The 23,851-nt window shown below is 49.9% G+C and overlaps 2 long non-coding RNA genes across 5 annotated transcripts in view; both read right to left on the bottom strand.

The window, feature by feature from the left end:
- Positions 1-1,414: 1,414 nt before the first annotated feature.
- LOC131833357 (uncharacterized) lies at positions 1,415-8,556 on the bottom strand. Of its 3 annotated transcripts, XR_009354421.1 has the most exons (5): positions 7,729-8,556; positions 6,483-6,793; positions 3,956-4,479; positions 3,454-3,535; positions 1,422-2,914 (listed from the first exon to the last, which is right to left on the bottom strand). It is a non-coding gene; the product is annotated as an uncharacterized LOC131833357 (long non-coding RNA). The 3 variants fall into 3 exon arrangements; XR_009354419.1 differs by lacking the exons at positions 6,483-6,793; positions 7,729-8,556 and having other exon boundaries at positions 1,415-2,914; positions 3,956-4,786; XR_009354420.1 differs by lacking the exons at positions 6,483-6,793; positions 7,729-8,556 and having other exon boundaries at positions 1,415-2,914; positions 3,969-4,786.
- A 6,802-nt stretch (positions 8,557-15,358) lies between these two features.
- LOC131833356 (uncharacterized) overlaps positions 15,359-23,851 on the bottom strand; it is a 14,676-nt gene continuing 6,183 nt past the window's right edge. Inside the window, exons 2-3 of one of the 2 annotated variants that reach the window (XR_009354418.1) lie at positions 16,189-18,796; positions 15,359-16,100 (exon numbers count right to left, since the gene is read on the bottom strand). This is a non-coding gene — a long non-coding RNA (uncharacterized LOC131833356). Of the gene's footprint in view, positions 18,797-23,851 lie in introns of both variants that reach the window. The other variant, XR_009354417.1, reaches the window with a different exon arrangement.

Raw genomic sequence — 23,851 nt, 5'->3', positions numbered from 1 at the left:
ACCACGTCCAAATGCCAAGTTGGGTCCTGTCAACGGCTCCCAAAGGACAGGAAAGGAATTCCAGTTCACTCTCGCGACAGGTTCCCTTTTCTGTCCTGGGGGGGTCCCCTCACAGCCTGGAGACTCCCGGGCCCGCCTCTGAACTCACTCCCCGTCAGATGCCCGCTGATGCCCCACAGGCGCTTCTCCTTCCCCCCGAGCCTGCCCGCGTCCCCAGTGCGCCCAGCCTGGAGCGGCCACTAACACCCGCCCCAGACCCCCAGGAGGACTGCTAGACCCCAGCCTGCTGGTGGCCCCGCTCTCTGCAGGGGAGGGGGGATTCCCTGGAAACAGTCTTCTGTCACCTCATGGATAATTCTAGTAGGTAAAATTCTCTACCTCGGGACAAGTTTATTGTCTGTAATATTTCAAAATCCCACACCGCCTTAAGGTCACATAACTGATTCTGGCTCGGGTCTCGCGTTCCGAAGCAGGTGACAAACCCCTGAGGTGAGCAGGGTGGTCTCGCTGGTCCCGACACCCTTCACAGCCTCAACGGCCCCTCCCAGGGGGTCCATCAACACCCAGCAGAGCAGAGGAAGGCAACCTTGGCCGCACTCGGGCAGGCTTACCTCCTCTTCACCGTCCCGTGCAACCCGATGAGATTTCACTTCAAATCACATTATGGCAGAGCGGAAATTGTTTCCAGATCACAGAAGGATGCTGGCACAGTTTTGCCGTGACCAGAATACGCTTTGTGATTCCTTTCGCTGTGGTATCCTCAGGCCGTCATTAAACAGAGGAACAGACGGATGCGGTGTGGCCCCAGATGTCTGCCACGAGTGACACGCAGGAGGGTGAGTTACGCTGGACGCTGTCAGAGCTCACGACGTCTGCACACGCAGTCCGAGACCGGGTTGTCCAGCAGCACCAGGGACATCTGGAACTGGATGAGTTGGTGTTAAGTACCTCCTGTTGGGTGCCCCATGACGGTCAGGGAGATCGTAACTTAGAATTTCCTTCAAGGTTACTGTTGCATTGCATGTCCTGGGCTCAACAAATAAGCAGACTGATTTATGTTGCAGGAGTTTGTAACTATTATAAACTCTAACTAATTCGTAACTATTTAATATTTCAAATCGGTCACCTGCTCACGCTTAATATTTCAAAATATAGTCTTCCCAACATTCTTTTAAGGGAAGCTGACTCTGTACAATTAAATACAACGTGACACAGGGTAATGCTGATGTTTTCTGGGAAAAGTTTCTAAAATGCTTATAAAAGGAACAGTCTGATTTGGCATAAGACAGCAATAGATCCTTGAAACGATGGTTAACGCATTTCTCTCTGAGTTTCTTGAGGTCAATGAGCAAGCTTGTCCAGATGATTTTGGAAACAATAAATCTGCCAGGAGGCACCAGAATTCCCTTCAATAACATCAAGGGGAGACTTACTGGCCTGGCTCATTTGCTGGGGTCGGCTTGGGGGGGAGGTGCGGAGAATCGCCCTGTGGAGGGAGCGTGGGCGTTCCAAGCATGCGTCCCGCTCTCTGTGTGCGAACAGGACACACAGCCTCCCTGCCGCTCTGCAAGCCTGACCCTTAGGCGGGGCAGCGTCCGCCCCTGCAGCAGGGAGTGGTGCGGGGAGCCCCGGGAGTGAGGAGGGAGCTTCCCGAAGCCGCAGGAAGGCACGGCTCTGACAACAGGTCTGTAGGACCGGACTGGCCCTCCCTCGTTGTCTTTTGGGTGTAGTAAAACTTCTCAACTATCCCAGTGTTTGATGAATTGGACCCAAATTCTTTACAAAACGGGGTCCCATCATCTACCCGACTTCCCGGGTGAATGGCAGGCCAGTCCCAGAGTCTCCTTTTTGCTTACGGGGTTGTCTTTGCCAGCGTAGCTTGGAAACCCACTGTCGCTTCTCCCTTGACCCGCAGACTCACCAGAGCCCACTCATCGAAACCTCGTGTTTGAGACGCAAGCCGAGGCTTCTGCTCAGTACATCCGCGTCAGTGAAAGCACATAACAAGACTGGGGTTCCACAAAGACCTGCAAACAATTAAGAGATCTCACCAAGGGCACTTAACTGAGTTGTAAGGAACTGCGGGTACCATGGGAACGTTGGCCCCTGGGTCCAAGGTGCTGTCCTGCATGCACAGCCCATCACTCCCTCCTGCAGGACCGCTGAGCCCTGACACCTCCTGAGAGGTCACGGTCTTTTCCAGCGTAGACAATGCCGAGGCGATCCTGCCCGGCCCTCAGGAGGCCTCTCGGCTCCGCAGTCCATCCAATCACAAAGATTTCCTGCAGGATGTGCTGCATGTTCAGTTTTGACTTCACAAATAGTTCACAGTTGAGAAGGTTTTATATTTTTTTGAGTTCAGATGTTACGGTTTAATTTTCCACCGCCTCCCTCTGCTCCCGGCACGGTCCTCACCCCCCTCCCGGATGCAGCGAGGACTCAGGAGAAAGTGAAGGTCTGGCCGACCCCCGTCAGATGCTTTATCGCCAGTTCCATCAGAAACACATTTTGTTTTTAAGATTTTATTTATTTATTTGACAGGGAGAGAAACAGCAAGAGAGGGAACACAAGCAGGGGGAGTGGGAGAGGGAGAAGCAGGCTTCCTGCTGAGGGGAGAGCCCGATGCGGGGCTCAATCCCAGGACCCTGAGATCATGACCTGAGCCGAAGCAGACGCTTAATGACTGAGCCACCCAGGCGCTCCCAGAAACACATTTTTTAAAAAAGAAAAAATTGTGTTACACGTCCACGCTGTTGCCTGATCTTTTCCATGTAGACGGCTCCTGACCTCCGTTTTATGACTTAGACACAGGGCCCTTCCCATGCACGCTGGTCGACTTCAGTACTCAGGGGACCGGTAATCAGTTGGCCTCACAACTCGTGCGGTGTAAGTCTTCAGCCAGCTTTGAATTCATCTGAGTATATCAAGGGACATCAAAACCTGACTTAAGTTACTACACACACAGTTTCCGCACCTGGTAAGAGATCACACTCAAGGAATAATGCAGCTTTGGGGTGATGTTTTCTTTCAGGTAAGCTGATGCGAATTTCTTTCTTCCTCAGGCAGTCCCCAAACATCTTTTTAAATCTAACCTATCTGCCAATAGATAGCCGGTTCACTTGCTTCCAAAGGGCCCCTCACCCCCGTTTTGAAAGTGAGGACGTCTCTCCACCTTTTCCTCCTGGTATCTCCCTCGTTCTCACGATCTCACTAAGGTTTCCTCCAAGACGCTCGCAATCTCATTTCCAAGATCCTTTAGATCATTTGAGTCAGACAGCTCAGGCTGTCTTGTGGAAAGCAGGTATTCTCATTTATTTTCTGACTATTTGGGATTTCAGTCCCTATAAGTTTACTCTGTCCTTTCTGTCTGAACACCATTTTCATGTAAAGGAAGTGAGAAATAAAGTTCACACTGAGTCATTCTGGTTTCTTTTCCATCTGTTCACATTATACCTTCTGCTCCTTGTTTCTTGCACCAAACAAAATGAAGCAAAACAAAAAGCCCAAGACGATTCTGGACTAGAGCATCATGGCCCTGAAATCAGACAGAAGGAAAGCAACTGAGGGATTTGTGGATTCCTAAAGGCACAATATCGGCGAGCGTGCTGGCTTAGACAAAGGACGGTCTGCTGTTGTCTCCAGCTCTTTCCCAGACTTGAACCAGTGACCGGGCACTCCCAAGAGCTAGTGGAAATGCCCCCCAATGGGCACATCGGCAGGAAACCCAGCCCGGTCACCAGGCCTTTCTCTGGTAAGAAATGTAAGCTATAAACTGCTGAGCGGGCGGGACGTCCTGCTGGGCCCAAGTCTAGGCAAAGCTGTGCTCTATCTGAGTGAAAACCCACTGCCTCTGCGTAATTACTAAAAAATTCCCCAAAAGGGTAACTGGTCAGCTGATAAGTTAAATAAAAAGGAATTATAAAAATATATATATACAGACTCAATCTGAGGGCACCTGGGTAACTAACTGTCAGCGAAGCGTCCAACTCTTGATTTCAGCTCAGGTCATGATCTCAGGGTCGTGAGATGGAGCCCCTGCATCAGGCTCTGTGCTGAGCGTAGAGCCTACAGAGAATCTTTCTCCGTCTCCCTTTGCCCATCCTCATGTGCTCTTTCTATAAATAAATATGTAAATTTTTAGAATCTTTAAAAAATATATACTCAATCCAAAGGTAGGCCAAAAAAAGGGGGGGGGGAGAGCAAGTAACACAAGTAAAGAGCCTTAAGAAGAAGACAGATTTAAACCCTACCGTGTCCATGATCATACAAAACACCATGGTCTGCATGTCCCAGTTAAAGTCAGAGACTAGCAGACTGGATTAAAAAGAGTTAAGGCCACCTGTATCCTGCTGGTCAGAAAGCTGACTTGGAAGGCATCTTGGCAGCATCTCACAGAGTAGCGCATTCTCTTCCTGCAATACGGCGTCCATACTTCAGCAATATCCATGGGACACGAGAACACATGTCCACACAAACTCTCTGTATAAACATAAAGCAGCTTCGTCCATTACCAGCAGAAACTAGAAAACACAGGCATGCCCAAAAGTTGCTGAATGGAAAAACAAATTGTGGCATTCTTTTCAACATTGTACGGGAAGCCTTTGCCTCTGTGATAAGACAAGAAAAGGATATTAAAGGCATACAACTGGGAAGAAAGCAATAAAGCTTTGTTTTTAGGTGTTATGATCAGCTCTGTAGAAAATCCAAAAGGATCCGTAAACTCCTAGAACTAGTCAGGAATCCTAGCAAGTTTGCAGGACACAAGGCTGATACACAAGTCAATCACGTTCCTACATATCAGCAATGAACAAGTGGAATTTAAGACACAATACCATTTACATTCACACCCCCAAAATGAAACACTTAGGTAATTCATTGTCACTTAGGTTAAATATATATATATATATATATATATATATATATATAGAGAGAGAGAGAGAGAGAGAGAGAGAGAGAGAATATCTGTATGAGGAAAACTACAATACTCCAACAAAATAAGTTAAGAAAAAAAGAACTAGTTAAATGAAAAGATGTCCTATGTTCATAGAAAGAAAAAGCTAATACTGCCAAGATGTCAGCTCTTCTCATGCTGACCTATAGATTCAGTGCAATTCCAATCAAAATCCCAGCGGGCTGTTTGTGGACATCAACAAGCTAACCCGGACATTTGTAGGGAGAGGCGAAAGGTTCTGAACAGCCACACGATGTGGAATGTGTGAGGACTGACGGGACTCAAGTTAGGACCTCCTGGAAAGCTGCGTGATCAAGACAGTGTGCTGTTGGTAAAAGAAGCGACAAAGATGTCGATGCGCAGAATGGAACCCTGACATAGACTCACATAAGCACGGACAACTGATCTCTGACAAAGAGCATAGGCAACTATGGGGCACACAGAATTTTTTCAAGAAACTGTTGGAATAACTGGGTATCTGCGTGCAAATAAAAAAGAAAAATGATCCTAGACATGGGCTTTACACCCTTCACAAACAACCAACCAAACAAAAAACACAAAGTGGATCATAGACCTACATGTAAAACACAAAACTGTACAACCCTTGGAAGATGACAGAGTAGAACATGTAGATGGCCCTTGTACAGCGACGACTTTGTAGAAAAGACACGAAAAGCGCAATCAATGAAAGAAGGAATGGGCAAGCTGGGCTTGATTAAATTAGAACCTTCTGCGCCCTAAGATATAATGTCAAGAGAATGAGAAGACACATCACAGGCTGGGGAAAGTACTTGCAAAAGGCACACCTGACAGAGGACTGTTATCCAAAGTATGTGAGGAACTCTTCGATTCAACAATAAGAAAACAGAGAAACGGATTTAACAATGGGCCCAAGACTCTAACATGCTCCTCACTGAAGATAATAAAGATAGAAGAAAAACGTATGAGAAAAGGCGTCATATCATGTGCCATTGGGAAATGTAAATCAAAGCAAGAGTGAGATACCACGGCACCCCAGGAGAACAGTCAAACCCGGAGCACCCACACCCCACGTGCTGGTGGGGCACAGAGCGGCAGGAGCTCTCGCTCGTCGCCGGGGGAGGTGCCAATGCTGCAGCCCCTTTGGAAGACAGTTTGGTTCCTTCTTACAAAACTAAACACACTCTTACCACACCTTCAAACCAACTGACTTTTTGGTACTTCCCCAAAGGAGCTGAAAGCTTATGTCTACACAAAAACTTGCACGTGGGTGTCTATAACCCCCTTATTCAATGTCGTCCAAGCTCCGAAGCCATCAAGGTATTCTTCAGCAGGTGAGTGGATAAGGAAGCCAACACGTTCAGACAAGGGAGCATTCTCGGGTGCTGAAGAGAAACGAGCTGTCGGGCTGTGGAAAGACACGGAGGAGCACTAAACGCACCTCACGAAGCCAGAGACGTCAACCTGAAAAGTCTGCATTCTGGACGGTTCCAAGCGCGTGCCGTCCCGGAACAGACAGGACCGCAGAGACCACGGAATGACCGGGGGTTACCTGAGCAGGCGGGAGGGACGAACGGGCGGCCCGTGGAGGACTGGGGACGGGGCCACGGCTCCGATCGCCACTGTAACGGCGGGCAAACATCATCGCACGTTCCTCTGAACCCAAAGAACATACAGGAGTCAACCCTAAGGTCAACCGTGGTCCTCGGGTGGTTGTGATGTGTCCGTGGAGGCCCGCCGGCTGGAACGGTGCACTCCCCTAGCGGTGGTTGTTGCTGGGGGCGAGGCTGCGCCGCGAGGGGTGAGCAGCGGTGGGAAACCGTTACACCTGCCTCTCGACTTTGCTCTGACTTTCAAACCGCTCTGAAAAGAATAGTTTAAAAAATGTAATGTAAACTACCTTTTTCTGTCTTGCTGATGTCCAAGCAACATCTTTTCTTTCTTCTCCTACTGTCCTCCATAAAGGGGGCGACATCGGAGGAGGAGACGACCATGAGAGACTGTGGACTCTGGGAAACAAACTGAGGGTTTTAGAGGGGCCGGGGTGGGGGATGGGTGAGGCCGGCGGGGGTGGGGGATGGGTGGGGCGGGGGTGGGCACCAAGCAGGCCATGGACCGCATGGAGCGCTGGGTGTTTCACTTAAACAAGGAATCACGGACACTACATCAACAACTAATAATGCCCTGTAGGGTGGCTAACATAGCATAATATTTAAAAAACCTTTTCTTGACTAGCTGTCAACGTGCTGGTCAGTTGAAGGTGCCGCTCTCTCAGGTTAGCCACACGCAGCGCCTGTCCCTTCCTTTACCTTCCCGTGCGCTACAGCCTCCGGCAGAGAGCTAACCGCCGAGCTTTTGTCATGGCTCTTACCACCTGAGCCTCCTTGGTGTCCCCTCAGAAGGAAAGCTGGGGTCAAGGCGCCATCTTTATTTTTTTTTTTTTAAAGATTTTATTTATTCATTTGACAGACAGAGATCACAAGCAGGCAGAGAGGCAGGCAGAGAGAGAGAGGAGGAAGCAGGCTCCCCACTGAGCAGAGAGCCCGATGCGGGGCTCGATCCCAGGACCCTGAGATCATGACCTGAGCCGAAGGCAGAGCCTCAACCCACTGAGCCACCCAGGCGCCCCAAGATGCCGTCTTTAAACCCTTCGACTGCATTTCTAGAAATTCTATTCCTGAATATCTTGCCTGCTGCTGGTTTCAGTGGGAAGTCAGGCTCGAGCATTCAAGATGAAAGTCCCTTTTGTCCCGCGGCCACCCTGGAAGCTGTGACTGCGCGGCAGAAGCTTCAGTCACCTCAGGTGATGCCCGATAACTCGCCCGGTGCTTCACTCTCGCCTGGGACGCCGCCTTCGGCCTCCTCCGTCCTTCCTTAAAGGGCGTATCTACAGAAACACTCCATGAACTCGAGAGATGAACAGAGAGGAGGACCTTTAAGGAAGCAAGAAGCAGCTTGTTTTATACACGTCAGCTATGCCAAGGTCAAACCCGAAGGTCAGGCTGGCAGGCTTTTAGAGGGAGAGACGATTTTAAATGTCATCTGAGTTCCCAGACTCCCGGATAAGCAGAGGTCTCAGAAAGTCCCCGGAGAAAGGTCAGTGCCTGCCACTTTCAGATTAAAAGGAAGGTCCTGCCAAAATGCGTTGTGTGGTTTAGAGAGAGAATTTCTGGGGGAAGAAGCTCTTTTGGGAGCACATAGGATATTCGCTATTTTCCCCCTCAAACCAGAAGATTTTTGTGTAACTAGTCACTCCGGAGGAGAGCAGACACCCTCGCCTTCATACACAGCCCGTCAGCCCCGCACCTGGTCCACCCGGTTCCCACTTTCATTTCCTAGAAGAAAACCAAGGCCCAGACGCACCGCTGAGGAAGCCCGTTCAATTTCCGTCTGTTTTCCTTGGACTGAAAAAACCCAGGATTCTAACCTCAACCCAATATTCGACAAGTGGACAAGTGGACAAGGGCTTATCAGTAATTCTAGGCTGTTCTCTGCCCTCCAAGCAAAAACGAGAAAAAAGAAAGAAAAGGAAAGCCAGCTGGGTACGCTGCGCATGGCTGCCCCGCACTCCCCCAGGTCGCCAGTGCATCCGAGAGCTGGGCCGACGGACGCCCCCGGCCTTCTCCGCCGGCGGAGACTCCCCCCAGCGAGCGGCAGCTGAGGAAGATGAGTCTGTGCAGGGCGTGGAGCCGGAGGGACGCCCGCAGGAGCCCATTTTGCCCCGAGGCCACGAAGAGAAGTCTAGAAGGAAGTCCGCTCCCCCAGGCACCGAGGGCTGCTTGCCAGGGGTGGCGGGTCTGCGACGGGCGGGGGTGGACACAGCTGCGCCTCCGCGCTCGGCTGCGGGAGGAGGGAGTCTCTGCGCTCTGCGTCCCAGGTCGCCAAACAGGGGCGTCCGTCTGTCCCCTGGAGCGCTGGACCTGAGGGTGCAGGGAGACGAGGCCTCGCCCCTGCTCCGTGTTGAATAAATTCCGGTCGAGCGTCGGTCAAATCCCCATCCCGTTCGTATTTAAAACGAGACTCTGGCTGCAGCAGATTCAAATGACCTTTCTTTGTGGGTCGCAGACCCGGTCACCAGCCCAGCGGAGATGTAGTGACACGAGCGTTCCTGGGAGAGAAGCCACTTCGGTGTGCCTCGTTTCTCCCTGGACGAAACGAGAGCATCGGTCCCACCTCACCAGGTTGGGAGGACTAAGTGTGATCACGAACGTGAAGCTTCCCTCTGGCTCCCCGAGAGTGCGAGGTCGGCCAACCCGGCGGTAGCGACAGGATGACCGAGCCCCACCGGTAAGATCGGTTCAGGTCCCCACACACAGTCGCAATTACAGGGTCCCCCCAAGGCAGCAGAATTATGTGGCGGTGCCGTCTCTCGGGGACGGGGAGAGAGTCTGAGTGGTCCGCCGGGGGCAGGGGTGGCGGGGGCGGGGGGGGGAGGGCGGGGGTGGCGGGGGTGGCGGGGGCTGGTCGGGGGACCCCAAGGGCAGCAGTTTACCCAGCACCTCTAGACGCAGGAAAGTACTCGAAGAGTCTGAGCCGTGACTGTGATTTCCAACAATATTTTGGATCCAATAGGCTGCACCTACTTCATAGCGACACCTAGAAATGCTGAATAAAATATGTCAATCATCCTTTTAAATAGGTAAGGAGCAAATCCCGCAGAGACCAGACCTCCCCGAGGGACGTGCCCCGGCAGCCCCGGGGGCTCTGTCGGCGCCTGGGACACCAGCTCTGGGACGCGGAGGTCGCTGGGAGGTTGGGAAGTAAAACCAAAACCCAACCACAAAGACGGGACCCTCAAAGATTTCCCCTCAGCAATAGCACACTCCGGGAAAAACCCCGTTCTGGCAAGAGGAGATCGCAGACGAGCTCACTTCTTTCCATGGGCTCTGATGTGGCTCTTCTGGGAAGACTTCCCAGAAAATCCATCACCGCCGGCCCGTTCTCAGCTGGGACTGGGGTTCAGACTTACTGCTTGCTCGGTGAGGGAACATTCCTTATGAAAGGCGTGCCGGCTGGTGCTGAAACGGAAAGGTGGAAATGGGAAGTCAGCTTTCCGGAACACTGTGGAAGTCCCAGCCTCAAGCCAGGGCTATCCGCTGTGGGCGCGACCATCAGGAGCAAAGGAGCCCCACACTCTGCTTTCTGGTCGACGGGCGGGGCGGGGGTGAGGGGCAGATGCCCCGCGTCGGACCTGCGGGCCTCCGGAGCACCGGGTCCTGCCCCCGCCCCCCGGGTATCTCGTTCCCTGGAGGGCTGCCTTCTTTGTCCACAGTTTGCTATTGATCAGGATATTTTAGAACTTCGAGAATGACCCTTTCCTCACAGCCGCGCGAACGAGTCTGGTCCGGTGGAAATGCTAAAAAAGCCTTTCTGGTAAAAAAGATACCCCTAAACCGTCCAGTTTCGGCACACGACAGGGCTTAACCTACTCAGCGCTCTCACGACGAGACGGTCTCCCTCAGTGGCCATAAATGCTTCCATCTTTTCTAGAATCCTTTGAGCAAAGATCGTCACCCTCTTTGTGGCCTTATTAATGAGTTAAATCTCGGTCACTCACCTCCTGTTTGTAAGAGTCGTGTTTCTAATTTTTGGAAAACTCTATCGGCAAAGCAGAATTTTATGATGGAAACATCAGACCATCATCATCTTATCATCTTTTTTAAAAAAATATTTTATTTATTTATTTGACAGACAGATCACACGCAGGCAGGGAGACAGGCAGAGAGAGAAGGAAGCAGGGAGCCTGAGGCGGGGCTCGATCCCAGGACCCTGGGAGCTGAAGGCAGAGGTTTAACCCACTGAGCCACCCAGGCGCCCCGTCCTAATCTGTCTTAAGTCACTCTGAGCCCCGTGAACGGTGCAGATGTTTTGTGTCCCTGACTGGACACACCCTCCACAAATATCTGTGTAAATTCCAGTTTGAAAATAGAATGGGTACTATGCCAGATGAATCGAGTTTTAAGTCTGTGATGATCAGATACAGTTCCTGGGTCCTAGTTTAAAGACACCAATTGCAAATAATGTTTTGGAACAGTGGGGAAAATTGGAGATGGACAGTGGATGTAATAAGATGAATATGTGATTTTGTGCAAAAGTAGAGATAATTAACCAAGAAAAGTTCTTGTGTACGTAATAAACTTGTTACATTTATTATATTATTTCATTATTTTATTATCTATCATTATATTACCATGACAATCATCTTATACATTATAATAAATATATAAAATTATACAACAGCCTTATATAATAATGTAGATAACATAATAGAATTAATATGTCATATTATAATCGGAGTGACATATAATATAATAATTAATAGTATAATAACTATCAATAAATATGATTACGATCTCAATTTAATAAGAAACAGAGAAAGTGCAGACTGGGGACACAGGCTGAGGGTAGAAAGGTCGGTACAAGGGACACTTGGGGTCTCAGCTGGTCAAGCCTCAGATTCTTGATTTCATCTCAAGTCATGATCTAAAGGTCGTGGGATTGAATCCCACCTTGGGCTCTGGGCTCAGTGGGGCGTCTGCTTGGGATTCTCTCTCCCCCTCTCCCTCTGCCCTTCCCCGCCAGGTGCACTCTGTCTCTCCCTCTCTCAAATAAATAAATAAACCTCCTTTTTTAAAAAAAGGACTTTAAAGCCACCTGGGTGGCTCAGTGGGTTAAAGCCTCTGCCTTTGGCTCAGGTCATGATCCCAGGGTCCTGGGATCGAGTCCTGCATCGGGCTCTCTGCTCAGTGGGGAGCCTGCTTCCTTCTCTCTCTCTCTCTCTGCCTGCCTCTCTGCCTACTTGTGATCTCTGTCTGTCAATAAATAAATAAAATCTTTTTTTTAAAAAAAAAGGACGTGAAGAGAAGACTGACTATATATACTGAGATGTGTAGTAATAGTGATGAGCTCAGGGTGGTAGAAATAGTGTTTTCTTTTTCTTATCTCTTGTCTCTTATTCTCTAATTTCAGATATATTCTTACTGTTTTATAATAATAAATGTTTTAAAAATAAATCAAAACATATAAAAACATTGATACTGAAAACTTCCAAGCTGAAAATTTTGTAAGACTTATCCAAGGATAATAATTCTGGGTCTGTGGCAAAAGCAGTCACAGGATTTTCTGGGCAGACACGTCCTTACCAAACCTGCACAGACTTTCCCAGAAACATCGTCACAGAAGAGGGGCTCACGATCCAAAGTCATAAACAGACAAGAGTTTTTTAAAGGTTGAAAAAATTAAAGCTGAAGAAAGAAAGTAATGTACCTGCATCAGTCCAGAAAACAGTGACTGTCTCGTCTACAAGTACGGTTGTCAGAATAATTAATTAATAGAACAAAAATACATAAATGTTATCATAGAATTCCATGTCCCAACAAGCTATATTTCAAGAGTGATAATAAAATAAAGGCATACTTTAAAAAAAAAAAAAGAAAGAAAGAAAGAAAGAGGAGCATTGGGGGTGATGAAACCAGGAGGACCAGCTCTGGAGAGGAGTTTGCAGGTGTGAGAGGTTGGGGGGGTGAGGAGGGTTTGATGGCGCTTGGCTTTGTTAACTTCAAAAGGTGCGTTAATATTTCAAGAGTGAAAATTTGTCTGTGTTTGTAGAAAATACACCTCCAAAGCAGAGCAAAGAGGAGAAGAAATATAGAATAGTCGATCAAGCAGATTGGAAAGAGGAAAACATGAGCTGAGGGAGACCCAAAGCAGCGGAGCCGTCAGTGTAAACCGAAGGCAAGGGGGTAGAAATGAAGCCAGATTTTTAGGAATTAAAAATGTGAATGTTTTGCCTTCATCCGTGAAAAGGCAGAGAGTCTCACATTGGATTTTTTTTTTTTTTTAAGATTTTATTTATATATTTGGCAGAGGGAGAGAGAGCACAAGCAGGGGAGCGGCAGAGGGAGAGGGAGAGACAGGCTCCCCACTGAGCAGGGAGCCCGACACGGGCTTGGATCCCGGGATCACGGCCTGAGCTGAAGGCAGACGCTTAACCAACTGAGCCCCCCCGGCCCCTTCACACTGGAGAGTTTAGAAAAGAAGAAGAGCAATACATACAGCTGTGCACTATTTTCAGTGAATGCTCAGAGAATGAGAACACAGGTTGGAAATGAAAAGCTGAAGCAGCAGAGGGCCAGTCTAGAACCCAGTTATTCCTATCACGATAGACCACATACCTCTTCTATGTTCTATTACGCATTATTTACAACCTTTTCCTCCCTTCTCTGTGGGCCTGAAATAATCATGACAAAGGAATCAGGATTCTGGCATTGAGCAGGTGCCTTCTACTGAGACAGGTCTGGCCAGCACCGGGGGACCCCAGGACACCGCAGTTCACCAAAAAGCCCCTTTCTGGGACCCCCTGGGCAGGGCACCTCCACCCCATGAGTGGGACTGTTTATAGAGACGTCCCCAAGTCAGAGTTGAATTTGATTCCTTAATGGGCATCTGCCCTTAGGAACCCTCTCTTCAAATTTAAAAAAAAAAAAAAAAAAAAAAAGGATCCTCCCTGCGTGGCCTTTGTACTGAGCGAGGCTCCCAAACATCTTCAGACCCCCTTTTAGCGGTGACCCGAAGAGTCAGGACACAGCGGGTAAGAGGCGTGAGGAGGGAGAGGAAGAGCCAAACACTTCACTCGGCGCACAGACACTTCCAGGAAAAAGTCAAGTTCAGACTTGCACGGCAGATCTCCAGGTCACTCCCCAGGAAAGTCTGTCTGGGGAGGGGCGGGCGCCGCGGTCACGCCCCGGGGGAGACGGACCGCGGGCCCGAGACCCCGCCCGTCCACCCCGCCAGCCTGCGTGTCTCCAACCCTCCGAATCCGTATCCCAACACTGGTCTTCCTTGAGCTGAAAGCTGCTTTTTATTTCTTTCTTTTCGAGGCAAAACTGCATTGAGAGACAAGCAAAAGCCTTTGTTATTAACCCTCGCTCACAGCCTCCATCAGTACACGGGTCACTCTCCGCTTGGGAGCAGGTGGAGGGACTTGAATTAGCCTCTGGGGAACAGGACAATCAAGGGGCTCCTCTGTTCCCAACAAGAGGAAAAAAAGAAAAATAATAAAATCACACTTTCTCCCTTTTCTGCCCAGCAGAAAACCGAGGTTTGAGACTGGCCTCGCTTCGGTTACGCTCGCAAACCAGAAGTCCCGTAGACCCTCCAACGCTCGCTGCCGAGGGCCAGGAGTTCACAAAACCAAACCCAAACCTTAAGTGATTTCTTCCTTATCGTATTGTTATCTTGTGGTTAACAGCAGGACTGCAGGCGTTGAGCAGAGGCTCGGGACACTCGTGCTGAGTGAGACCCACACCTGGCCGGGCGCCGCAGGCCACTGCGAGGGACACGGGTGTTCTCGGGGAACGCTGTCCTGACGTTACTTGTGACAACTGCGGATGTGTCGGGTTTCTCCCTTATCAACCCTGCTCGCAGCTACGTAGGTCTCCTGTCTGCAACAGTCTTCGGGGTCTTTAGAAAAACAAATTCAATTCAAATTATAAAATAATGTTTACTATAAAAATACATCAAGTACAGAACGTTTAAAAGAATGTGGAAATCACTTGCAGCAACATGAACACTAAGATACGTTTCTTTTTTTTTTTTTCAAGATTTTATTTATTTATTTGACAGACAGAGATCACAAGCAGGCAGAGCTGCAGCAGAGAGAGAGGAAGCAGGCTCCCCACTGAGCAGAGAGCCCGATGCGGGGCTCGATCCCAGGACCCTGAGATCATGACCTGAGCCGAAGGCAGAGGCTCAACCCACGGAGCCATCCAGGTGCCCCTCAGATACATTTCTTAAATATAAATCTGGTTCTTAAAACACCTTCAGACTAGTTTTTCTCCTTCACGAAGCTGGTAGGCTGCTGGCAGGGGCTGATTCCGCCACAGAGACTTGCGGCCATTGGGTGAAAGAGGGGCTGCGCGGCCGCCCTCGGTGAAGGTGGACGTGGCCGGGAGCCAGGCTTGGGTCAGCGAGTTCGAGGGGAGGTGATGCCTGTTGCTTCCAGAGAGAGACCGTTCGAGCTCGAGGGCCGTGACTGCGCTCCTTCCTTCTGACGGGGGATACAGGAGTTAAAAAGCTTGGGAATGCAAGTTGGTGCAGCCTCTTTGGAGAACAGTGTGGACATTCCTCAAGAAATTAAAAATAGAGCTTCCCTATGACCCTGCAATTGCACTAGTGGGTATATACCCCAAAGAGACAGATGTCGTGAACAGAAGGGCCATCTGTACCCCAATGTTTATAGCAGCAATGGCCACGGTCGCCAAACTGTGGAAAGAACCAAGATGCCCTTCAACGGACGAATGGATCAGGAAGATGTGGTCCATATACACTATGGAGTATTATGCCTCCATCAGAAAGGATGAATCCCCAACTTTTGTAGCAACATGGACGGGACTGGAAGAGATGATGCTGAGTGAAATAAGTCAAGCAGAGAGAGTCAATTATCACATGGTTTCACTTATCTGTGGAGCCTAACAAATAGCATGGCGGACATGGGGAGACGGAGAGGAGAAGGGAGTTGGGGGAAATTGGAAGGGGAGGTGAACCATGAGAGACTGTGGACTCTGAGAAACAATCTGAGGGTTTTGAAGGGGCGGGGGGTGGGAGGTTGGGGTACCAGGTGGTGGGTATTATGGAGGGCACGGATTGCATGGAGCACTGGGTGTGGTGCAAAAATAATGAATACTGTTATGCTGAAAAGAAAAAATAAATTAAAAAAAAAAAGCTTAATTAGGGGCGCCTGGGTGGCTCAGTGGGTTAAGCTGCTGCCTTCGGCTCAGGTCATGATCTCAGGGTCCTGGGATCGAGCCCCGCATCGGGCTCTCTGCTCAGTGGGGAGCCTGCTTCCTCCTCTCTCTCTCTGCCTGCCTCTCTGCCTACTTGTGATCTCTCTCTGTCAAATAAATAAATAAAATCTTAAAAAAAAAAAAAAAGCTTAATTTGTTAAAATGGGGCAGAGGGAGGACCGTGAATTCCTAAGCTCCCCTTGACCTCTGGCAGGACTTGCTGACGCCCCACGTCACGCAGCAAGGGGGCGTCCGGGTCAGCCAGGCCCGCGGTCCCTGGACAGATGCGTGACACGCGTGGACGCGCACGGACGTGTCCATTGATTTGCCGCTGAGATCTGCATGTGTTTGTTACCGGCACATCCGGCCCATCCTGAGTGAATCACCTGGAAGTACATTATGCTTCTGGATCGTCAAATATCCTTTAAAAATAGAAGCTTCCTACTCTACCTGAAGTTCCATCCCACGACTCACCCCTGTCCTGCCTTCTCCCGGGAGCAGCTGGGTGGAGAAGCCGGGAGCCCAGTAGCCAGCTCCCCCGCAGGCACATGGCGGTGTCGGATCGTTCCTCTAAAGCCCGCCCACGCTCCAGTTATCCCCACTGTGGCTCCCTGGGTTCCTCTCTGACCCACTGCTCCTTTTCATGTCAGAGCTGGGCTGGGGGCTGGGGATTTAAGGATGGCGGCCAAGAACGTGGGGGTCCCCGCCGAAGCCCCGCCGCCAGTCAAGTGACCACGCCCACGGCAGACGGGCAGGGACCGTGCATCCTCCAGCAACACGAGGTCCCCCTGCGGGAGTCGTCAGATTGGGGGGGGGGGTCTTCGGAGCCAGTGTGCATCTGCCAGGAGACCAGGAGTTCATCCTGGAGGTCAGCGCGGGCAGAGGCTGTCTTTGTGTCGTCCTGGCCCGTGCTCACAGCCGTCCACTGGGGGAGGCCCTCGGGTCTGGCCGAGGAAGGGGCAGCAGCAGCCAAGGGAGAACCAAGCTCTCGGCAAGTCTGGGTTTTCCAAACCCAAGGCAGGTGTCTGTTAGAGGTGAACGACCCTCGGGGTCCCGTGTCCACCTAACCTGGAGAGGGAGTGAGACTCAACGGCTCCCCGAGCCCGAGAGCGGCCCAGCACTCTGCCTACTGCCTGCAGCGTCTCTGGCCACGGTGTCCACCTTCAAGCCTGGCTCAGGGCTGGGGTCAGAGTCAGGGCTGGAGTCAGGGAGAGGTCAGGGCTGGGATCAGGGTCAGGCCAGGGGTCAGGGACAGGGCTCAGGTAAGTGCCCTGGCTAGGGTCAGGCCCAGGGCAGGGCAGGGGGCACTCGGGCCTGCCGCCGACCTGCTGGCAGAGCAGGCGTCCCCGAGAGACATCCCCAGCGGGAGGAGGAGGGCGCAGCGGGGTCAGCAGCGTTCCTCGGCGTCCACCTGTCTGCTCAGAACGTGAGGAGAGAAGTGTCCGGCTGCTGAGGCAAGCACGAGCCCTGTTTTACGCCGTTTGGGTTCCTTCCTTCATCAACGATGCTGTGAACTAGGGAAGGAAGTCGGCGTTGCTTTGTGGCCGCGGGGACAGGATAGGTGAGAACTGGGATCCGGGCCGGCCGCCCTCACCCCCCCACTGCACTGGGCCCCCCAGCACCGGAGAGCTCTGGGCGCGCCAGTGAGACTCCGACCCACCCGGAACCCCAGGGGACGATGTTCCCACGCTCCGTGCTGGCCCCTCTGTCGCCCTAGGGGCGTTCACACCCGTTGAGGCCGGCACTGCAGGTTTACTGCCAGACTTGTGTCTCGGGCTTTTCCTACATGGTTGTGGCCATGAGGTGTCCTGAGCTGGTCCGCGGGTGCCCTAACGGGGGTGGCCACTGCCGTGGCCCGTATCTGGGACCGAGGCCCAGTCGAGGCCCTGTCCTCCGTCACATCCAGCCTCACCGCGGGCCCGGACGGTCCCCAGCCTCACAAGAGGAAAGAGAGGAAGGACCCTGCAGGCGATTTAAGGAGAAATGTTCACTTAAGATCAAACAACCCTTTCTCAGCCTGCTAACATGTGCCTCACCCTAAATCGAATCGGGAACCAGCAGTCAGATCCCGGGACAGCCATTCCCGCGCTGTGACGCTCCATCCTCCCGCAGACCGACCTTGACCCCGGGGCGGCGGGGGCCCCACAGCCTGCACCTCGAGGTCCTGTTCTGGTTGCCTGGACAAGCCAGTGTGGGCTCAGCTGTGCTCCGAGTCGTGCTGAGGGCTGTGCCCCCACTTGGTGTCCGCCGCCACAGGGAGCCGCCCCGAGGGCACGGCACCTGCAGTGCCCCGCCCCCTCCTCCCACCGGGATCCCCAAGAAGAGCCAGGCCAGCGCCCCTCCCGCTGCTCTTGTCCCGCTGACACGGGCTCACACGTGACATTCTGCAGTTCGGGTCTTGCTCCGTTTTCCAGAGCAGATCTATACTCTGAACAAAGCGTATCAATAATTCGAGAAAGTTCAAACACAATGAGCATGGCTTTGAAGTTACAGGCGGCTTTGAGAATTTCAAGCAAACAACCCTAGTTTTTTCCTGAGGAACAGGCCTTGATCCTGAGAAAACACGGTCGCCATGGCGATCCCAGATCCCGTCTGCGCTGAACGAGGCTTTGGCGGGCGATTCCTGTCTTACGGGGACCCGGCAGCGAGGCGGTACCGCCCCGCTCCTCGCCGCTCGGCCGTGTCTTCCCTCTAAGGGGTCAGCAGAGATCCCCGGAGGTGGTGCCGATTTTCCTCAAGGTGATACCCGTGCAAAATACACAGTCTGAGCAGAAGAATGACCTGTCTACTCTTTCTTTTCAGAGACACGGTATCCGGATAAAGTCAGGTCTAAGTCATTGTCTCCAATCCCACATGTTCCGAGTGGGGAAGGCGGGTGACCCCCACGTCACGTGTTCACGGCCGCGTACGTGGGTGCCCCAGGCTCAGTGTTTGTCTCTTCCAGCCTCGCAGCCATGGGAGGCATGAGCCCTGGTCTTCTGTTCCCTCCATCCGAGCGGGGAGGAAGGCCTGCGTCTTCCTAGAGCCGAATGTGCTGATCACACTTGATGTCCTAACACCAGGAGCCTGCAGTTTCTCATACCTGTAAGAGGTTGAAAAGTCAGAAGAAGACTATTTCTTGATATATGAAACTTGTAAAAAATTCAGATCTCAGCATCCCAAAATAAAGTTTCATTGGAACATGGCTTTGGCCCCATGGCGTGGACCGTGTTGCGTGTCCTTGACGAACGGCACCTGTGGCGCGGCAGACAGCAGGCGGGGGGTGGGGGCTGCGGGGACCTCGAGGCCGCACCCGGCCCACGCGCTTGCTCTGTCCCAGGACAGGAATCCGCGGACCTGAACCGGCCAAAACACCTGCGCTCGCCTGTCTTCCCCCCCTTCTGAGTCGTTACTGCTGTGACTTGCTTCTGCTAAATCATTTGACTTTTTCTTTTTCTTTTAAAAGTGATTCATGTTTGGGGCGCCTGGCTGGCACCGTCGGCTAAGTGCCCATCTTGATTTCAGGTCAGATCATGATCTCGGGGTCATGGGATCGAGCGCCGCACCAGGCTCCGCGCTCAGCTGAAGGCCTTTTGAGATTCTCTCTATCCCTCTGCCTTTCCCTCTGCTCTCTCTCTCCCAAATCAATAAGCCGTTCTAAAAAATAAAGAAAAACTTGAAATAAAATTTAGCAGCTCTTTAAAAACAAGAATAACAACTCTCCCTGTTTAGCAGGATTCCTCAAATACACCCCGAATGTTGAACGAGCCCAGCCTCACATTCTTGGGAAGGGCAGGAATAATAATAGTTGTATTTCTTTTCTTTTCTTTTTTTTTTTTAATAAAAAATAAAATGAAAAAAACCGTTAGTGATCCTGTTTCTCTTCAAAGAGCCAAACTACTTTGCAGGCAGCCTTTAGGGCCAACTCTGAAGGAGGTCATAAAAAGAAGTTACTGATTCCCAAACACAGCTGGTACCTCTGGGCTTGGGGCCTTCTGTCACCCCGCCCGGGAGCGCCCTCCCTCCGCCAGGCACCACCTACGCCAGCGAGCTGCCCCGGGCTTCCCAGACCCCGCGTGGGTCCCTGTGTCCCGGGTGCTTCCCCGTTCCGTCCATTTCATTCTGTAAATCTCGCTGCGCTCTTGTACAAGGCATGCTAAGTAATCAGACAAAGGGCTGCCTGGCTTAAAGTAGAATTATCTTCCGAATTTAAGCTATTTCCCAGATTTCCGGCGAAGAAAGGGAGAAGCATCGTCGTTGAGGCTGCGTGGGGCTGCGGGGAAGAGGCAGGCCAGGACGGTGGCCTATGCGTGTGCCCTGTGTGTGCCTGGGCACTAGAGCACGCTCGTGTGTGGACACGCACACGTGTGCGCTGCAGCCAGAACCCCTATGATGGGACTGAAGGGCTGATGGTGGGGGGGGGGGGCAGGCTGCCCTGGGCTTGGGTCCTGGCACCGCGTCCCGGGAGACAGTCCCACGGCGGCCGCACGGAGGCCACAGCGGCTTGCCAGGGCGCAGACTGACGAGCCATCAGGCGCCACGAGGGAGGCAGGTGCGAATCCTTTCTGCAGCCACGGAAGCAGGCAGAGGAGAATTCAAGGAATCGTGGCTTTTGTGCATTAGGGGTGGTCCCCACAACCAGTGAGGTCTCCACAGTGCACGGGAGTGGCACGCTAGAGCCTGCGCACATGTGGAGAACCGACACTGTGGTTGGCCGCGTGGCCGGCACGCCTTCCCAGGGGCTGTGGCGGCAGGCTGTGGGGGGCACGTCCGTAAGTCCCTCCTGGGGTGACAGAGGCAGGTCTTCCTCCACGCAAGGCACCTCCCACTTGCAAGCTATCAGAACTGCTCACACCTTGCTTCACAAAGCCTTTGTCAAATGTGGAGAAGGACAAATTTCTAGGTCATGAGTCTGGAAAAGAACCGTATATATTGTCAGCAGAAAACTGCAGACTTCCTGCTGTTTAGGTGACATAATCTTCCAACGTGCGTTTGGTGATTTTGGACACCCTGACCCCCCCACGGAGGACCTTGCTGTGTCTCATTGAATTTCATGACACTCACGCTTCATAACGGCCTTGTATCCGCAGATGCACTCCTGTTAGGTGCAGAATTTGTTAATTTGGGGGCAAATTCCTCACCTGGGTAAACGCCACCATCAAGATGTTCTGGAAAGTTCCTTGTTCCTCTTTGCCGTTGGGTCCGTACTTCACCCCTGGTCTCACAGCTCTCACCGCAGGGTAGTGTTGCTGCTCTGGAATCGTATCACTGGAGTCACACGTGAACATTCTTTCGTGTCTGCCTCATTTTGGGCAATAAAAACTTCTGAAATTGATTCGTCTTGTATCTGTCAGGGGTTATGTTCCCTTCATTGCGTGGGTGTACAGTGACACGCTTGTGTGTTCCTCTGTTCTTGGTCAGTGGGCTGTTTCTAGTTTGGAACTATTATGAATAAAGCTGCTGTTTACATTTGTTTACCAAGTTTATATGGGCGTATGTTTTCTTGCCTCTGGGCATCCAGCTGGGAGTGAGATTGCTGTGTGTGTAACTTCATAAAAAGCCGATAAACCCTTTCCCAAAGTGGTTGTGAGGTTTTATTTATTTTTTATTTTTTTATTTTTTTTATTTTTATTTTTATTTTTATTTTTTTTTTTTTTAAAGATTTTATTTATTTATTTGACAGAGAGAGATTACATGTAGGCAGAGAGGCAGGCAGAGAGAGAGAGGAGGAAGCAGGCTCCCCGCTGAGCAGACAGCCCGATGCGGGACTCGATCCCAGGACCGTGAGACCATGACCTGAGCCGAAGGCAGCGGCCTAACCCACTGAGCCACCCAGGCGCCCCGGTTGTGAGGTTTTATATGCTCAATAGGGACATGTGAGTTCCAACTGCCGCTCTTCACCAACACAGGGAATGGCCCACCTTTTTTCTTTTAGTCATTCTAGTGAGGTGGTATTTCACTGTGGTTTTAATTCTCATTTCCCTGATAGCGATGTAAGGTACCTTTCATGGGCTTAGGGTCCATTATCATAGACCTTCTTGTGAAGTTTCTGCTCAGGTCTTTCCTCTGTTCGTTGTACGTTGTTCATCTTATTTGATGGATGATTTGTTGGAGTTGGGATGTATTTTGGTCACAAATCCTTTTGTTGGATAGATGTGCTGCCAATGTTTCCTCCAAATCTGTGACTTGACTTTTTATCTGAACAGTGCCTTTTGAAGAGTAGGTTTTTAATCTGAATGAAGTCTAACTTACCAATTCTTTTCTTTTACATTTAGTGAGTTTTGTGTTCTAAGGAAATGTCAGCCTCTTCAATCTTGCAAAAAAAAAAAAAAATTTGTCTTTAAACATTTTACAGTTTAAACTTTTATATTTAGGATTTTTTCCATTTCAAGTTAATCTTTGTGTTTGTTCTGAGGTGAGGGCCAAGGAGACATGTGGAGATCTGGTTGTTCTAACAAGAGTGGTTGAAAAGCGACTATCCCATCCACGTTGAAGAACCTGGACACCTTTACTGAAAGTATGTTAGCCATATACATGCAGGTGTATTTACTGGAAGAGATTCATAATCTATGTGGCTCTCTGTATGCTAATAATACCCTATGGGACTACAGATGATTTATAGTCAATCTTGAAATCAGGTAATGCAAGTCCTCCAATTTTGTTCTTTATCAAATTTTTTTTTGAATCTTCTAGGTCCTTTATGAGTTTCTTTAAATAATATAGAAACAACTCATTAATTTCCACTAAAAATTGCTTGCTGTTGTTCTGATTAAGATTGCATTGCTTACCTAGATAAATCTGGGCAAAACTGACCTCATAACATTATTGGTGCTTTCAACCCATGAATACTGTACACCTCTCCATTTATTTAGGCTTTCTGTAATTTCTGTTGGCAGTGTTTTAGAGTTATCAGGGTGCAAGTTGTAAGCATCTTTCATTATATTTATTCTGAATTATTTTATGTTTTTGATGCTATTACAAAATAGAAATATTTTTGTTTTACTTTCCAATCATCCATGGCAAGCGTACAGAAGTAAATTTTTCTATCTTGGTCTTGTGTGCTATGACATTATTAATTTCATTTATTCATTCTAATAGATTTTGTGTCTATGGATTCATTGGGCTTTTTATGTATAGGATCATGTTATCTGAGAAAAAGACACAAGTTTACTTATTTATCTGTATGCGTGTCATTTCCTGACGTTTGCATTGACTAATATTTCCAGGATAATATTAAATAGAGGTGATGAGGATGAACATTCTCGCCTTTTTCCAGTCTTTGTGAAAAAACACTGAATCTTTGACCATTAGAAGGATGTTCAGTGTGGATGTCCTTTAATAGGTTGGAGATGTTTCATTTATTTTTCGTTCGTTCAGTTTTTTCATGCATGGATGCTGAAGGATTACAATGTCTTTCTTGTATCTATTCAGATAAATATATGATTTTTCTCCCTTATCTTATTAAATAGTGAATTACATTGTTTAAATTTTTTGTTGAGGTGTAGCTTACATATAGCAAAACTCACTTTGTTTTTGCTATAAAGTTCTATGATTTTGACACACACAGATTTTAACTATTACCACAATCGAGATAAAACCGTTACATCACCCAAAAGAAATGCCCTCCTACGCCTTAGTAATCAGCTCCTTCCCCCACCTGCTGCCTCTAGCAACACTCATCTGTGTTTTCTTCTCGAACTTTTCCATTTTCTGTCTATCCTACTCATACAATCATACTGTGCACAGGGTTTGGCTATGGTGACTTGCCGCAATGCGTATTGAAATGTATGTTGTTGGCACATTTCTATCATCGCTGAGCAGTGTTCCGTTTTTATGGAGACACCAAATGTGTTTATCATTAACTAGTTGGGATCATTTTGTTTGTTTCCAGTTCACTAACTGATTTTCGAAAGTTAAATCAGTCTTGAATTTCTGGGATTAATTCTATTTGGACATGATGCATTATCCTTTTTATATGCTGCCGAGTTTTATTATCTAATATTTTCTAAATATTTTTACAAGTCTGTTCCTGAGGAATATGTGCTTGTGACTTTCTCAGATGGTGACCAGTGTCACGCTAACCTCATCGAATGGTTCGGAAATGCTTCTTCTTCCTTTTCTTAAATGGATGGTGGAATTATTTTACTTTTCCTCAGAA

The sequence above is a fragment of the Mustela lutreola genome, chromosome 6 (genome assembly GCF_030435805.1).
Source record: "Mustela lutreola isolate mMusLut2 chromosome 6, mMusLut2.pri, whole genome shotgun sequence".
Classification (NCBI taxonomy): Eukaryota; Metazoa; Chordata; class Mammalia; order Carnivora; family Mustelidae; genus Mustela; species Mustela lutreola.
This window is presented reverse-complemented; position numbering and strand designations above follow the sequence as displayed.